This window comes from Mus musculus, chromosome 9 (assembly GCF_000001635.26).
Source record: "Mus musculus strain C57BL/6J chromosome 9, GRCm38.p6 C57BL/6J".
Lineage (NCBI taxonomy): Eukaryota > Metazoa > Chordata > Mammalia > Rodentia > Muridae > Mus > Mus musculus.
Genome location: NC_000075.6, coordinates 42,227,770 through 42,245,513, shown reverse-complemented (window position 1 = coordinate 42,245,513; position 17,744 = coordinate 42,227,770). Strand labels below are relative to the sequence as shown.

General features: G+C 45.3%; 1 long non-coding RNA gene across 1 annotated transcript; it reads left to right on the top strand.

Annotated features, from left to right (window-relative positions):
* The first annotated feature begins 3,885 nt into the window (after positions 1 to 3,885).
* Positions 3,886 to 16,846, top strand: Gm40515. Its single transcript, XR_870673.1, has 2 exons — positions 3,886 to 4,093; positions 15,478 to 16,846. It is a non-coding gene; the product is annotated as a predicted gene, 40515 (long non-coding RNA).
* Positions 16,847 to 17,744: the final 898 nt, after the last annotated feature.

Genomic DNA, 17,744 nt, shown 5'->3' with positions numbered 1-17,744 from the left:
ATCTGACTACTACCAAGTCTCCCCAGCCATGATGGAATGAGCTCCTTGAACTGAAGGCAGAATAAAATATTCTTCTCTTCAGTTGCTACTTGGTTACAGCAGTGGTACAAGTCACGGAATACAATGACTGTGCCAGTGAAATGACTGTGACTAATAGCTGTGCTCCTGTTGTGAGCTTGGCCTGCAGTGCTGTGGCTGTGGGCAAAGCAATCCCTACTGAGTAAGCTCACTGAGTGGCTATGACAATCCTTTGATGATTCTATTCCAAGTTCTTTGCTATAGGAAGCTAAGGAGTCTCCCAGGCTCCTGGGTTAGTACCTATCTGGCTGAGACGTTCCCACTACTTATAGAAAGTCTAGCATTCACATACTTGAATAGTATGGTGGTTTGTATATGCTTGGCCAGAGAGTGGCACTATTAGGAGGTGTGGTCTTATTAGAGTAGATGTGGTCTTATTGGAGAAAGTGTGTCACTCTGGGGATGGGCTCTGAGACCCTCCTCCTAGCCACGTGGGAGCCAGTCTTCTCCTGTCTGCCTCTGGATCAAGATGTAGAACTTTTGACTCCTCTAACCCCACATCTGCCTGGATGCTGCCATGGACTGAACCTTGGAACCTGTAAGCCAGCCCCAATTAAATGTTGTCCTTTATAAGAGTTCATGGTCATGATGTCTTTCACAGCAATGGAAAACCAAAACAGAAGTTGGAACCAGGAGTGGAGTATTGCTGTGATGGGCCTAACCATGCTTTTGTTTGGAAGATTGTGGATTTGGGGACTTTGGAAAGCAATGGAATGCTTCACATGGGACTTTATGGGCAATCCTAGTAGGAATATGGAAGACATTGGTGCTGAGGGTGATTTGAACTGTGCAGACCTGGCCCAAGTGGAGAAGGATTGCAGTATATGGCCTAGAAACTCTGAGTATTTTGGTGAAGAATGTGACTGCTTGTCTGAAGTGTCTACCTGAAGTTACGGTAAAGAGATTTCAATGAATTGCATTGACAAAAGAAGCCTCAGAAAAGCCCAACATAGACTTTGTCCTCTGGGTTTACTCTCATAAAGAGCTTTCTGATGAAGCATAACCAGCATAGAAAAGAAAAACACGAACTGTACCGTTCAGAGAATGAAGAGGCACCCGGAAATGGAATGAAGCCGAGTCCTATGTTCAAAGAGATAAACAGATTAGGAGAGTGGTGACCTCAGGGCAAGATCACACCCTGCTAAGCTTATTGTTTATGCTTTTGCAGTTGAACAAGGAACTTGGTTATTGTTTTCATTTGGATTTTTTTGCTTTTTGTTTTTTGTTTTTTTGTTTTGTTTTGTTTTTTAAGACAGGGTTTCTCTGTGTAGCCCTGGCTGTCCTGGAGCTCACTTTGTAGATCAGGCTGGCCTCGAACTCAGAAATCTGCCTGCCTCTGCCCCCGAGTGCTGGGATTAAAGATGTGCTCCACCATGCCCAGCTTCATTTGGACTTTTAATCTGAAATGAACTACAATCCAGAAATGGAGAGCACAGCTGTGATCCAGATCTTGAGGAATAGTGGCCATGAAAATCTTAGGGCTTGGCATGGTGGTACACATTTTTGATCCCTATAGAGAAAGGCAAGCGAATCTTTGAGTTCAAGGTCAGCCTGGTAGAGAGCAAGTTCAAAGTAGATAAAAGCTTAGGTCCAATCGTGATGGTATACTCCTTTAATCCCAGAACTCAAGGCACGAATCCCAGAACAAAGGCATGCAGATCTCTGAGTTTAAAGTCAATCTACAGAGTAAGTTCCAGGACAGCCAAGCTTAGGCAGTGAGGAAGTTGGAAGAGAGCAAGCTGGTGATAATGTAATAGAACAAAGAGGCCATGTTCCAGCTCCAGTAAGCAACAGAACTCAGCAGTGTAGACAATGTGGCTCTGGCTTTAAAGTCAAGAATAGAAGGGACTACTGGGCCAAGTGATGCTTGTTAGCTGGAACTAAGAACTTAGCAATGATTAAGAAGAGAACAGAATCCCTAGAGTGAAATCTAGGAAGTGTTTTCTGAGAGCCCTAAAAAGCTGTGTTCCAGAGATAGCCAAGGTTGTACCTCGTGTTGCAGCTGGACTTGATAATGTATAAGAATCACCCAGGTGGTACTGGCTTTGACGGCATGAAGGTGTCATGGAGAGCAGCTGAGGCTTGGTACTGTGAGAGGCCATGGAAAGGTCATTGGAGAAGCAGCCTCAGTTGCAGTTGAAGGTCAAGGACTGAAGGGGTCATGCAAAGAAGCTGAGGCTTGGTACCATAAAGGGAACCTATGAGAGGCAACCTAGTTGCAGTGAAAAACCCCAGCCTATTGAAGATGCCAGTATCATGGGAGGACCACCAGGAACAGCAGCAGCATTGGAGTGGAGTCAGCCAGAGCCTAGAGTGCTTCAGAGGGCAGAGCTGGAGAAGTGACCCAAGCCCCTTTGAGACGCCCAGAAGATTGTGTGTGGATGGAACATATTGGAGCAAGAAGCTGTAAAGTTGAAGGGACTTTGGAGACTCCAAGATGCTAGAGATACTACAGCCATGAGATCTCTGCTGAGAAAAGATGCTAGTGAAAGCAGTCCAGTAAAAGAAGTTTGTTGTAGTCAGCGAAGTTGAAAGGAGTTGAATATCTGAAGAATGCTTTGACATCAGACATGGAGATGCAGGGGTTTGAGTTTGCCCAGCTAGATTTGGGTCTTGTTTGGTTTATATTTCCTCACGATGACGTTTTGGAATGGTAATGTATATCCTGTGATGTTTAAGATATGTGATCTGCTTTTTGATTTTGACGTTAGAGTTGATTACACTTAAGTGATTCAGTGACTCTCAGAAAGGACTGAGCTTTTAGCACTGCTTATAGATTATAGATTATAGGGACTTTTGAGGTTGAACTAAATGTTCTTTGCCTTGTGCTGTGTTTGAGTATGGCCTCCATAGACTCCTGTGTTTGAACAAGCCTATGGGCACCAGGGAGTGGAATGTGGTGATTTGTACATGCTTAGCCGAGGGAGTAGCACTTGACGATAATAGACTGAACCTCTGAACCTGTAAGCCAGCCCCAGTTAAATGTTGTCCTTATAAGAATTGCCTGGGTCATGGTGTCTGTTCACAGCAATGGAAACCCTAACTAAGACGAATAGTAATTAGAGGGCAGGTATGTGGGGGCAGGAAAGGGCCTATGGTGGGCCCAGGTGTGGAGCTTGGAGAGTGTGAACTGGAGTTTCAAGGGGGAAAAGCCACAGCAATGCTAGCGAGGTAACCCTATCGGATCACTGATCAATGAGACGTTCTGTAATGTGGAGAGCTGGAAGGTAACCAGTCCAAACCAAACTATCTTGGGTTATCTTTAGCATCTTTAATGTCATTCATTATTTATGTAGTATGGAAACAAACTACTGGCTTAGGATAGGAGTGCCATGAGATTACACAAGTAACCTATAACAGCTTCCCACATTTGGTAAGACCCACCTGTCTGATGCTCCCACCAATGTATTCTAAAAGTTCTTGATTTATAACTTTCTTTGTTCTGTTGCAATAGGAATTTGATAAAACTGTTACCACATCGGGGCACAGTATTTGTGGCAACATGAATCTGTGTTCTTGGACTGTAGTCACTTACATTTAGGTCCAAAATAAGTTCTTTCTTATTCTCTTTGAGGTGGGAGCTAGGAAAGACAACTTCATGTGGTTTGGAAGTGTTCCTTCTTCCTCTTGTCTTCTTTCCCAATCACTCAGTCTTGAAGCCATCAATTAGGACCATGGCAGAAAGACAACAGTGTTAGTAAGAGCCTGGTGTGGGAACCAGAGCCCCCAACATACTGATCAGAGCTTTGGGCTTCATGTTCCATCCCCAGATAAATAAGGATCTTTAAGATACACTTACCTGAAATTTAAAGGAAATGAGTAAGACAGAGTTAGGGATACTGCTTCCACCATGACATCAAAGGATGCCCTCTCTGAGGCTGTAATGTTGAACCTGATTCTTGGGAGGAACAGAGAGGCTCCGTGAGGTGAGGTGGAGACAATTAGAGTGTATCCAGGTCAGGGTTTTGGCATGTTTGAAAAAGATGCTGCCCTGCCATGAGCTCTTCTGGAGCTGGTAAGTTACAGAAATGGGAGGGAGACATTTATAAGGACAAAGATAAGATCAGAAGGTGCACGATAGGTTCAGGCTGCCTGGGATGTAGAACAGTGCATGTAAGACCTGTGTGTGAGGGGAGAAACAGTGCCAGCACAGCTTGATGCTGGCACTACACTGTGGGAGAGGCACAATGCCAGTATCAGTTCATAGTCAAAGCATGTGGTCTGAGCATGGTTCCTGTGTAATCATGGGTGGCTAACCTGCCGCTCCAAGTCTTTGTCTCTGCTTGTCAAAGGAAGAGCGAAATTTTCTATTGTCTATATGAATAAATAATTACAGAGAGTTATTATACAGCTTTGTTTAAAGGTTAGGTCAAGAACACAAGTTTATTCTTGGGGGATAGTCTCTGAAATGTGTTCTTTCCAGTGGGTTTTTCTCCCTCTCTTTTTTGGGGGTCGTATCGGGGGTAGGTTTGGTACTGTTCCTGGCTGAAGCAGAGCAGTTTCTAGGATGAGACTGTAGGTGGCGCAGTTAGACTTTTCTCAGGTTGCAGCCATAAAAGCAAGCGCGTCCACATTTCATGTCTAGACAGAGGACGTGAATGGAATCATAAAACCTTCAGACTGGAGGGTTCCGGAAAGGTCATCTACTCCCTCTCTTGTCTTTAGAAAACCCGACTCCTAAATCAGCTCTCTGCTGCGATCCTTTCAAAGGCTGTTAAAGCTCCCCTGTTCCATGCTTGGCTCATTGACAACAGGCAAACCCACAGAACAACAAATCCCCAAATAAAATCCAACATGCATGTGTGCGCACATTTCGTGGGGACAAGATTGCACCAGTGGGGCTGTAGGACACCAGAATGGCTTTCTCCATAGTCATGGTTGAGTGAAGGATGTCTTTGCTTGGCAAGGAAAATTCTGTTTATCTGAGATGGAGTCTTCCCGATGAGCTCTGGGCAGAGGCAGGGAACATGGACTCCACCGGGCAAGTAACATTCTAAACAGCAGGATTAAGAGCCAGGAGTGAGAGATTAAGAAAATGTCTTCAAGAGCTTCAGAGAGACCCAGGAGGTTTGCAGAAAAACTGGTCTCAATTCTAGAAGGTTAAATGTCTCCATATCTAATTTTGATTTTCCAATACAAATTAACTTACTTTGCTCTTTCTTTCCTTGTGGCTCTAGGGACAGAACCCAGGGACTCACATATGTTAGGCAAGTGCTAAATCTAAGAATTAATGATGCCATATTTAGAAATACAGTAAACATCTTTTTGGATGACGGGAAACTCTTTTCATGATCACCTATCAACCTTAATTCAGGCTTTAGAGTATGCATGTGGCTTCCCAGGAAACCTGAAGGAAAACAAAATATCTAGGAGTTGCCTGAATCAGATGGTAGATATGTGATTTGGTTTGTTTGCTCGTTTGGTTGGTTGGTTGGTTAATTGCTCATCCTGAGTCTTACTGCAGTGTCTCAGCACAGCTGTCTTTGTGAGTTGCAGCTTCTTCCTCCAGGATCTTATAAATTTGCCTAACAGCAGTGAAGGAACAGGTCAGTTTGGAAACAATAGTTAATTAGCAGATAGGAGAGCCCAGGTCCACCCCCACACAGGTCTCAAACACTTAAGCCAGGATAAGAGACTGTCAGTTAGATTCATTCTTTAGCTGAAATCATTTTGCCAACCTAAATATTTATCAAGTGCTGAGCTAGAAGATGGAATCAAGCAGTAAAGACTACATTAAAAGCATATTCAATATTTTAGTAAGTGATATACCGAAGTGCTGTTGGGTCATAGGTCAGCAGGATCTAACACAGCCCGTAGAATGCTCTCCCCAAGGCTCACACAGCTAATACTAAGGGAATGAAGGTGGCAGGCAAGAGGGGTCATCAGCAGAGAGGGAGCAAGACAGAGGGAAGGTCGGAGTTTGAAGTGAGTATAGAACCCTGAAGATACTGAGGGTGATTCAGCTTGGCTGAGTGGCCAAGTTTTGGAAGGCTGGAAAGGAAGGGAGGCTGGAGAACAAGGTGAGGCTGGATTCCAAAGGACTTGGTGGGCTCTGGAAAGAGGTAGTTTTATCGTAGAAAAGGATCATGGGAAGACACTGAAAAGGGTATCTGGGCAGGTGATCAGACTAGATGAAGATATGAGGCTGGGGATACAGATTTGAGAGTAGCAATATGTGGCCATAACCCAGGTAGTGAGCAGAGCTGGGGGACAGGGCCAGGGCCAGCATCTTCAGCAGTCCCTAAGGCCAGGGCCAGCATCTTCAGCAGTCCCTAAGGCCAGGGCCAGCATCTCCAGCAGTCCCTAAGGGCCAAGCAGAAGAAGACTCTATGGTGAATGATGCCAAGATGTAGTCAGAGATGTGAGGAGACAGCGGGATACAGAGCCGAGTGTTAGTAGGGATTAGGTTCAGACAGGATGTGGTGGGAGAACCTCAGAGGATGTTAGTGCCCTGATGGTGGGCTGGGGAGAACAGCTCAGAGACTCGGCCTGAGACATCTTGTCAGCTGAAGACTGAGAGCAATCTCTGAAGAAGGCGTTGGCTGTGGAAGAGAGGAGAAGTGGCTTTCTGATGCCAGGGGAGGCTGGGAGAGAAGTGTGGCCATGTGTGTCTACACCAGCAAGGGTCTGAGAGCCAGCCCATGGTAACTTTCATTTTCTGTGTGAGCATCACAGGTTCTGGGCGGAGCCTTCTCTGCATTAGTCGAGGGACAGCTTGAAACCCTTATTGAAGTGGGTTATTTTAAATAGTATATATGCTGTAGTGTGAGGACTAGAAAATTCCGAAAATGATACTCAGTTTTTGAAATTCAAATATAATTACATCGGTTACCCCCTTTCTTTTTCTTTTCTCCAACACACCCACTCCCCCCAAATGTTATACTTTTGAAACCAATCTTGGCAAACTGAATTCGTGGTTTCGGCAGGATGATATAATTGTATACCTCTCACTGTGAAAGATCCACTCCTGACAGATGATGGCGAGTGTGTTAAAGGTAAGAGTTCAAGTGAAACTGCACATCTTACTCTAATAAACATTTTATGATCAAACCTAATGGTGAGGTGAATTGAAACAAGACCTATTTTTTTTTCTAAAAAAAAAAATCTGAACACTTGAACATAACCACTAATTGCAGAGGAATGATATGAAAATCAGAAAGCCCAATAAACTTTATAGATCCGGATGATAATTAACACAATAACCTGAACTTAATTAGATACTTGTATTAAATGCTGGCAATAAGCGACATGGCTTTCCTCGGAACCCACTTTAAGTGTATACTAAACATCACAGCGTGGTTCAATAAGGACAGACACAAATAGAGCTAATGACGTTTAGAGAAATGGAGCAAGATAAATAAATCACGCAGAATTCATGTGGAGCCTATGGTGGGGGAGGGGAGGACACTGGCAAGCACGCCCTTTCTCCAGTCTCAGCCTCAGCGCAGGATCCAGTGAAACCTGCAGAACTAATGATGCAGGCAGCAGCATCCTCTCCTGTGGAATTGCTTCAGAGAGGAGGAGCCCTTGTCCCCTGAAGAAGGGCCCCTAACGCACCAGGAAGCCTCCTCCAAGGCAGGAGCTAGAGTTCTGCTCACAACAGCTCACACTGTACGTGTGTATGCGTGTGCCTGTGTGTTCTCCACTCCATTGCCATTGTCTCTGCAGAATTTCCCTCCCAGCAGTTGTTCTGTGTTCAGGTGAACTTGACATTTTGGAATGCTTATGAATGAAGGAGCTTCCTTACCGCTTCCTCCCCTCCCTTCCTGGAGCTCCCTGACCCCCATCCTCCACTCCCTCTCACCCTCTTTCTTATTGTGCTGGGGCTTGAATCGCACCATCCTGTGCACACACTCCTCCACGGAGCTACTGAGCATCACTCTCTTCAAGACTGGAGTATGGGGGCTAGAGGATGCCCAAGTGGTATGTGCTTGCTGTACAAAAACTAGGGGGAGCTGAATTTGAATCCCCGGCACCCATGTTAAAGAAGAAAAGAAGAGGAAAAGAAGGGGCTGAGTTTGGCAGCATATACCAAGAACTCCTACTGATGTGTCCATATTCATCATGGATATACATGGACACATACACATTCATATACCACACACACACATATACACACACATACACATGTATATACCACACACACATATACATAAACACACATACACACACATACACATGCATATACCACACACACATACACATATACACACACATATACATGCATATACCACACACACATATACACACACATACACGTGTATATACCACACACACATATACATATACACACATACACATGCATATACCACACACACACACACACAATGGGATAAAAGGAGATGTGATTCTATTACTGTGTAGCCCAGCATGGCCTCTGGTTCCTGGGCTCAAGTGTGTCTCTACCTCAGTCTCTCTGGTGTCTGGAACTACAAACACATGCCACCATGGCCTCTCCCTTTTCTGTTCTCTTTTTAAAAACCATATTAACTTTGTGTATTTGTTTATTGGTTTGCTTCTTTTAGGCTGCTTAGTTATGGTTTCGCTGACATACAGACCTCTGCACATATTTAATATGCACACTTAGATGAATGGATATATTACCACAATCGAGACAGAAATGCCTATCTCTTCCAGCACTTCACGAGTACCCTGAATCCTATAGGCTAATCCTGACTATCCGAAGACCCGAATACTCTGACCATTCCTCTAAGGGATGCTTCAAGCCAAGACCCAGAGGTTGGGTAGCTGATGTTAGATATTGTTGGAGGACTCAACAGTGATGACCAAGATGGTTGCCCTCATCATGACCAGTGACCTTCCCAGTTTCTCATTCTCTTGTGACAATCTAGCTGATTGCTCTTTCTGAGGGCTTCCTTGTGAGTCCTGAGCATTGTTCCTGTTTTGTTTTCCCTCCCCCACGTATTTAATCGACCAGAAATGACACACCCATCCGTGCCTGGTGCATGCTAGGGATGCTACTCTTGCAATTGTCTGAGGATGTACTCCGAGGGAAGACTCTCCTAGGCTTCCCTGCCCATTCTTGTCTCTTTGGTATACAGCTTCAGAGAGCGCTGCTTTAGGACAGGCTGGCCTTTAGGGGGAGGAGGATATCAATTTTTCACTGACAGTCCTGGCTTTGGATCTCACTTCTTGCCACTTACTGGCTTTGAAGAGGTGAGAAAGTTGCCACATTCCTGTAGATCTCATTTCACCATTAGTAAGGTGAGAGTACTAAGGTCACAGTGGACTGACTGTAACTTAACTTGATATAGAAACAAGATGGCAACCTACCTTTGTAAGGAGTAGCCGAGTCTTAGCCAATTACCTGCATCAAGGGTTCAGAGTACCTTTGCACAAGAGAGACAGGAATTGTGCCTCATGTACTTCCAGTTCTTTCTCCAGCTATCCAGAAAACGTACCCAAATAATGGGCGGGCCACCCATTATTGTGCAGATTCAATGCGTGGCAGAGGGTGAGTCCTTAGTGTAGCTGTTAGCAAGAGTCTGAGATGTGATGTTTTCCTATTGTTGTCATGGAAGGACCATGGATGGTTTTTGCCCCCACTCTGTGTGTTTCCTTTGCAGATACTGATGCTCAGAGGAGACAAGCATTTCATCTCTTATTTAGATGGCAAGGAGAACTTGCGTCCAGCTATCCAGCCAGAGAAGAGCTCAATCAAATGATGTTTGCTCCAGTTAATGTTTATGACAGTCGTTTTTTGAGTCTTGAATAGCCCAGAGTCATATGTCATCCATCTTCACGGTTAAATCAGTCACACAAATCTCCCACCTAGAACTAAATATGGCCGAAAGGAGATTAACATTCTGGGCATTTGTACATTTCCTAAGTGCGTCATAAATGAAAGGAAATATGGAAATTTTACTTTTCTTACAAACAAAATAATTGAGCCTCTGCAGATGAAATTATTAAAAAAATAATCTAGCTTTATAGAGTGTTATTTGCACTTCTAGAACCAGACATCAGTGTGGACCAAAAGTGGGGCAAGTTATAATAAAAATCAGAGGTTAAGAAAATGGTATAGAGATAGGCTAATTGCTTGCAGCTCCTTTTTGTCTTGTCTGAAGGCAATTTGAACAATTGACTGCTTGTTATTGGCTAAAACTCAGTTATTCGTTACAAGGCTAGGTTATCGTCTTGCTAACACCTCAAGTTAGGTTATAGTTCACTGTATACAAAGACATCTGTGCTAGTGGCTTTATGTCTACTTGACAAAGCTAGAGATATCGGAAAGGAAGGAACCCCAATTGATAAAGTGCCCCCTTAAGATTCCACCTGTAAAGCATTTTCTTAATTAGAGATAGATGAGGAGGGACCAGACCATTGTGGGTGATACCTACCATCCCTGGGCTGGTGTCTTGGGTTCTATAAGAAAGCTGGCTGAGCAAACTCTATAGATCGAGCCAGTAAGCAGCACTCTTCCATGGCCTCTGCACCCATTCCTACCTCCAGATTCCTGCCCTGTTTGAGTTTCTGCCCTGGCTTCCTTTATTGAAGGAAGCCCAAAACCCCTTTTCGACAACTTGCTTTTTGGTCATAATGTTTAGTCCCAGCAATAGAAACCCTGACTAAGGCAACACCTTTGAGATAAATGGAAATGGAAGCAGAGGTATCTTAGGGCAAATTTAGCAAACCAATATGTATTAAACCTCTGACTAGGTCTCAGCTAGATACTGAAGCTGTTGTGAGAAATGAGGCATGTGTGAGTTCTGCAAGATTTTCCTACAAGTTGCTTAGACTAGTTCAGAGCAGCAAGAATAGTTGTGGGAGAACTTACTACATGGAGTTAGTGTTCAGGAAAATCCTCCTTTGGGAGATGGAAAAGAAGGAAAGAAGGAGGAAAAGAAGTTAACAGTACAGGGAAGTAGAGGGGAGAAATCGCCATAGAAAGGCAGAGACTCCGGGGTTGGGCAAGTGGCTCAGTGAGTAAAGGGCTAGCCATGTGAGCATGAGGACCAGAGTTTCATTCCCAGTTGGACATGTTAGCACATGTTTGTAATCCCAGTGCTGCAGAGGCAGAGACAAGGAGAATCCTGGAGCTTGCTGTCCGGCCAGCCCAGTCAAATCAGAATATGTAACGTGCCAAGTAAAGAGGATAGAGCCTGTCTCAAAAAACAAGATGGACTTCATCCTGAGGAATGACATCCAATGTTGACCACTGTCCTCCACAGGTTCACATAAGTGTATGCTACCCACCTACCTACACACACACACACACACACACACACACACACACACACACACACACACACACACACACACACTCACACACACACACACACTCAAATGACACCCAATGTTGACTGCTATTCTCCACAAGTGCACACAAGTTTCTGAACACACACAAACATGTGGGGGCACTCAGAGGGTGGAAGGAGTCAAAGAGAAAAATTATGGGGTGCTTGGACAGAGTAGGAGGCTCTTCCTAAGAAACATGACCCTATTCCTCCTGCTAGCCTTCCAGGGTACTTCAGAAACCCTTTCAAATATGCTCAGAGTAAGCTCCAACCTGCCCACTTAACAAATTACAAACTAATATGTTATCAAATTAAATTGGGAGTGCAGCCATTTGGAAGGACATTTCAATTTGGTACACTGAGCTGGTCATTTGATTCACTCTGTTCTTTCTAAATGGTCCCTAACCATTTTGGGTAGAGAAAATGCCACACCTCAGATCCCTTTGCATTACAAACCATCTGGATGCTCAGTGAGCAGAGGCACTGATAATATGTAGCAGCTTTTGCTTTTCATGGCAAATCATATAGTTTTCAAAAATTCCCTTTGTTCCACTTTGTTTTGAAGTTAAACGATTGTCACTTGTTTCTAGTTTTAAAATCATAATGGAAAACCATTTCAGAGCACCTTTGCAACACCATTGTTGTTTGGATAAATGTTGCCTATGTCCCAGCCCCCAGCCCCCAGCCCCCAACCCCAGCTTGGTCTCCAGCCTCTGACATGTGTGAATTAGGAAAACTGGTTGGAGAAAAGAGGAAGTTAAGTCATTGGAGGATTGCTTTTCAGTGCACTCTGGCAGTCCAGTCTCCTCCTCTATCTTTGTGTCTTGGCCAACATGAGATTGAGCAGGCTGCTCTGTCTTCAATGCTCTGCTCAAGCCAAGCATCTTAACCGGTTAGGTCAATTCTACTTGATAATGGTTTTTGTTGGGTTAGCTTTTTCTTCCTCCCATGATAAAAACATGCTCTCCCCCTCTCTCCCTCACAGTTCTGAAAAGATGTAGGCTCAGCCACAGACACCAAGTAGCACTGCCGTGGAAGCTTTCTGCCCTCTCCCTGTTGCCCATCTCTTGGTCCAGTTACCACCTATACACTAGTGAGAGGTAGCTTCCTCTTGCTTGAGAAAGGAGCCTGGGCATCCAGCCACCATGCAGGTGGGAACAGCCATGACACCCAAGGGCAACAGACTGACTCCTCTTTCCAGTTGCTCCTCTCTGAGCTCTGCCTTGCCTTTTCTCCTCGAGTTGGCACCAGTCACTTTCACTTGGGTGCAACCTACCGACTTTAACAACCAAAGTATAGAGACTTGAGAGGAAAGAACTCATTGTCACCTTCCTTCCTGGGTCTTTAAAATGTAATAATAGTAACAACAATGGAAGCAATAACCATGAATGAATGTGATAAGCATTTACCAGGAATGAGTTAATAGAGAAGGCACCTCTTACTGCTGGACATAGACAGAATAGCCAATGCATGTCAACTGTTAGTGTATTCATCATGTATTACACACACACACACACACACACACACACACACACACACACACACACACACACACACACACCGTTCCCAGACTATATGCCAAGTCCTTTCTATACATAAGTTCATTTAATCAATGCAAGATGCCCTATAGAGGAGATATTATCAATCCATTTTATAGATGAAGGCATGAAGATTCCAAAAACTCAGGTGCACATATCCACATACGTTATACATTTGTGGTTGTTATTGGAGTACAGTCTTCATAATGCATGCCTGTTTTCTAAGTTGACTGTAATGATCTCCAGGTTGAGGGTAACCTGTGCAGGGTTTAAGAGATCATGAAGCTGGCAGATTTTCTTGAACTTGAAAGTTCTATCATGAAGGCTTAGAGCAGGGGTTCTCAACTTGTGGGTTCCAGCCCCTCTGTGGGTTGAAGAACCGTTTCACAAGGGTCACCTAAGACCATTGGAAAACACAAATACTTACATTATAATTCATAACAGTAGCAAAGTTACAGTTACGAAGTAGCAACAAAAATGGTTTTATGGTTGGGGATCACCAGAACATGAGGAACTGTATTAAAGGGTCAAGGCATTAGGAAGGTTGAATACCACAGACTTGGAGCCTATTGAGTAGGAAACACATCTGGGTGGGAAAAAAAGAGCAATAAAAAAGGAAGAGAAGAGGAAACATTGATTGATTATGTATTTGTGTGCTTATTGAGTCAATGTACTTAATACCTCATATATGTACACATGTATGTATCCGTGTGTTGATAAAGACTTTAAGGAGCCAAAGAAATGGCCCCGTGGGTAAAGGTGCACACCTGCCTTTCAGTCAGAGTTCGATTCTCCAGTCTCCACATCATGGAAGACTACATTGGATCAACTCCTAAAGGTTGTCCTATGACACACACACACACACACACACACACACACACACACACACACACACCTAAAATTTTAAATGGGAATAATTTTTTAATTAAGTACTTATGATTTACTTTGTATTTTTTTCTTACCTTGAGGATTGTTTTGAAGGCTAATTTATTTACAAAGGGTTGTTGCGTTAGGTAGCCAGTCGTCAGCGTAGCCTCGGCTTCAGGCTGTGGCTTCTGCCTAAGGCTGCAGTCTGATCATCTGTGCTCCAATTCTCCGCCCTACAGCACGCCGCTCACTGCCTTAATAAGAATTTTACATTTTCCACTAAAACACTAAAGCGGCCCATCAAGAGAGGTTAAGAGGGTGGCTCCCTTAGAGAACAGCCAGAGAAAAAGCCAGACAGTCGGTTTGGGGGATGATTTTCAGAAGAGAACTGCTTAGAGGTGCGAAGATGGATGGGCTGACCTCTGGGGTCTTCTCCAGTCCCAGAGCTTCGGGATTGATTTGCCAATGAAAATGTCAAGCCTTTTCTTCCCTAAGATGATGTATGGTGGCCTGACTACATTCCCCACATCCACCCCACCCCTCACAGCTGAATAAAAATCGAGGATTAAATTAGCAGTAGGAAGGAAGGCCTTCTCCAGGAGTGATCATGTTGTGCTAAGACAAAGCAATAAGGGGAGGAGAGGGTGGGGGAGGATGCACAGCAGTCGGGGAGATGGGGGCAAGTCAGGGTGCAGATGCCGCTGAGCTACGAGGACCATCGCTCTGTTAACCAACAGGCCTATGCTGTAAGCTCTCCGCACTTTTGTGTGTATTAGAATGTATACTGTATACACGTTATAGTCTGATTAACCAGAACAGATACAGATGAAGGAAATTGAGATGCATGCATTGTAACCAGGAAATAAGAGGCTCAGCTTGAACTCGGGGCCCAGTCAACAAGAGTTCACTGGGTGTCTGCTCTGAGCCCCATATGCTGTTCTAGGTATCAGGGGCATGGAAAGAAGCCAAAGGGATCTGAATCCCTACCCACCCCCACCCCACCCCGCACCCCCACCCCCACCCCTGCAGCAAGCAATAGACAGGCAAGACACCAAGGGGAATGTGTGCCACTCCTGTACCAAGTAAGAAGCAAAGCCAAAAATGGATAGGCTGTGTCCGCAGCTGTTGTAGGAAGCAGTAAAGTTTGAGAGGATAATCAGGGCTGCCCACCAAGAAGGAGCTACTGAGTGAGAGCTGAGAGAGGCAGAGAGCATCAGGAAACCGGGCAGAGAACCCAGTGAGGGAGTGGCAAAGGTGGGTGTGACCTGGCTGGTGCCTTATGAACCAAGGCCATGTTAGACCTGGAGTTATGGTTGGTCATGAACCATCATGCAGATGCTGGGATGTGAACCTGTGTCTTCTACAGCCCCAGACTACCACTTCTTGATTGTATAGGGTGGGGTTGGAGGCAATAGAAGCCAGCTGTGAAGAGCCCTGGACAGAGGATTTGTGGTGTTCAGATGGAATAAGATGGAGCTTGTGATCTGACGGGCACTGTAATGGGGTCACTGTGACTCAAGATCTGAGTAGAGGGACTACCCTGTACCCTGGAGAGGAAAGCAGGGGAACCAGGGTCCCTATAATCACCCAGGTCTGAAGTACTATTGGACGGAGGGCAAGCAGTCACATTCTGTGTGTCTTAAAATGCTACATGTTAAAAGGCGAACAGGGAGGCAAGGCTCTGGAAAGGAAGAAAGCTTTTGCTAATTATCTGTCTCTCAATGCTTCTGTCACAGCTTGTCATCTCGGTTAAAGAACGATGAAGCTGAGGTGAGGCATGGCTGGAAGAGAACTGGCTGATGCTTTTGGCTGCTTTCCACTGAGAGACAGGAGCAGCATCCCCTCCCACATTTACCGGTGAAGACCCATAGAGCACTGTGCCGGTCTGCTCACCAAGAGATATAAAAAGACACAAGGCTCGGTTCCTGCCCACAAGGAGCTCTTGGTCTGGCGAGAGAGACAGGGGTAAGAACAGCAGTACCATTATGCTAGAACCGATGGTGACCCTGGGGCAGGGAGCAAAAGAGAAAGTAGGGCAATGGGCTCAGCCTGCAGGAAGGTGGCTAGTGAGATCTGAAAGTGTCAGCTTGCCAGGGGACAGGAAGGGAGAGGCTTCTCCGGGCAGAAGGACAGAAGGTGCAGAAGCATTGAGGTGTGATGGAGCATGGGGTGTGAGGGGCCTGCCTGCAAGGGCTGTGTGGGTGGATCCGAAGAGGAAAGCCAGGGCATGACGGTGAACGCATCTCAGAGGCTGCACTGTGTTTATGGGCACTGGTAGAAATGGTGGACTCATCCCACTGTCCCAGGAAAATTCATCCCCCACAGCACACTTAATTTTCAGTTTCCGTCCTCATTGTCTTTAAATATCAAATGCTATCTGTGAGAAGCCCGCGACCTAAGAGATCCATCTCGCCCCTGTGACTTGTCTGACCTGTAGCCGCAGTGTGTCTATCTGCAGAGAGAGGGAAGAATTACCCATGCCTCACAACATCACTACGAAGACGGAATGAGATATGTCCGTGGAAACATTCCCTAACTGTCCAAGAGCGGCTTGACTGTTTAAATGCGCCCAATGAAAACTGTTTGGGAGCTTGCCTGGTCGCCGTCTCTGCTGGTGTCGCCGCTGCTCTGGGACCCTGCTTGCTGTGGGGAGAGCTTCATAGCACACCCCTTCCCCACTCTCCCCACTTTCTACACAGGCTGTAGCACCCTTCTGGATTCCTGCTCTTTACATAGAGTACAGACAGACACACTTCTTTTTGAAAGCCTTTTTTTTTTAAATGTATGTATGTGAGGGTTTTGTCTGTGTCCATCACATACATGGCTGGTACCCACGGAGGTCAGAAGAAGACATCCAGTACCCTGAACCTGGAGTTATGGTTGTCATGAGCCATCATGTGGATACTGGGAACTGGACCTGTGTCTTCTGCAGTCCCAGACCATCATCACTTTTTGATTGACATCTTCAGTTCTGCTTAATCATTGGGATATGTCATCATTAGCTCTAGTCTTCTCTCGACATATGCCCTGGTCTCCCATTTTGCCAAAAAATTGAGGTCACTGGCACAAACTTCTGCCTCCATTAAAATCAGCATCAATAATCTAGAAAGTTCTGTCTCAATTATTAATGTCATTCCGTCTTATTGGAGACCTCCCCCGTTCAGTGTGCCTCCTCACCCTACTCTGACACATACCACCTTCTCCCTATGCCAGCTTCTCATTCCTTATCTACTTCCATTGTTGGAATCTTGCTCCATTCATGATCCCCTCTTCAATAGATTGTTCCCAAGCTTCCAATTGGCTCATCACCCTGGGTCTATAAATACATCCAGCCTCTGCTGTACAAATGTAAATCTCTCCTGACCTCTCCTTTACCTCTCAGCCAAGAGCCTTAAATATAGCACCGTACGTGGGGCCATGACCTCCCCTCTCTTAAACCCACTTGTGGACTCCTACCTGCCTTCTGACCCTACAACTCAAATCAAAAGCAAGATCTCCCATTGGTGAGAGCCAGTGAGTGCCTTCAGTCTGAGCTTGACATTTGCTCTCTTCTTAGTCTGTGGCATCTCTCTCCTTCATCTCTGGCTACTGCCATGTTTCCTTGCCTACAGCATTGCCTCTTTTGCCAGGTTCTTAAGCAAGCATCCACATCTGCCTAGGGTTTCTTTTCGGCCAGCTGACTTCAGTTTCCCATGGCATCTAACACAATGGCAGTGCTCACCTCCTATGCTGAAGGCTCTGGCCCTCATTCTCTGAGACTGGCATTTCTGCTGGACTTTGGACCCCTGCTCATTGGTAGTCTGCTCAGCACCACCCCACCCCACCCTACCCCCAGAGCTGCAGAGGGAAGTCAGCATGGCTCAAGGCATAATTATTTCATGTACTCTGATTTTGAATATGTTTCCTTTGTTTTCTCTTGTTAATGGCTTCAGTTACCATGGGTTAGAACACCAGTACTCACCCCAAAAGGTTGTTGTTTGTATGTGTGCTGAGTGTGAGTGCA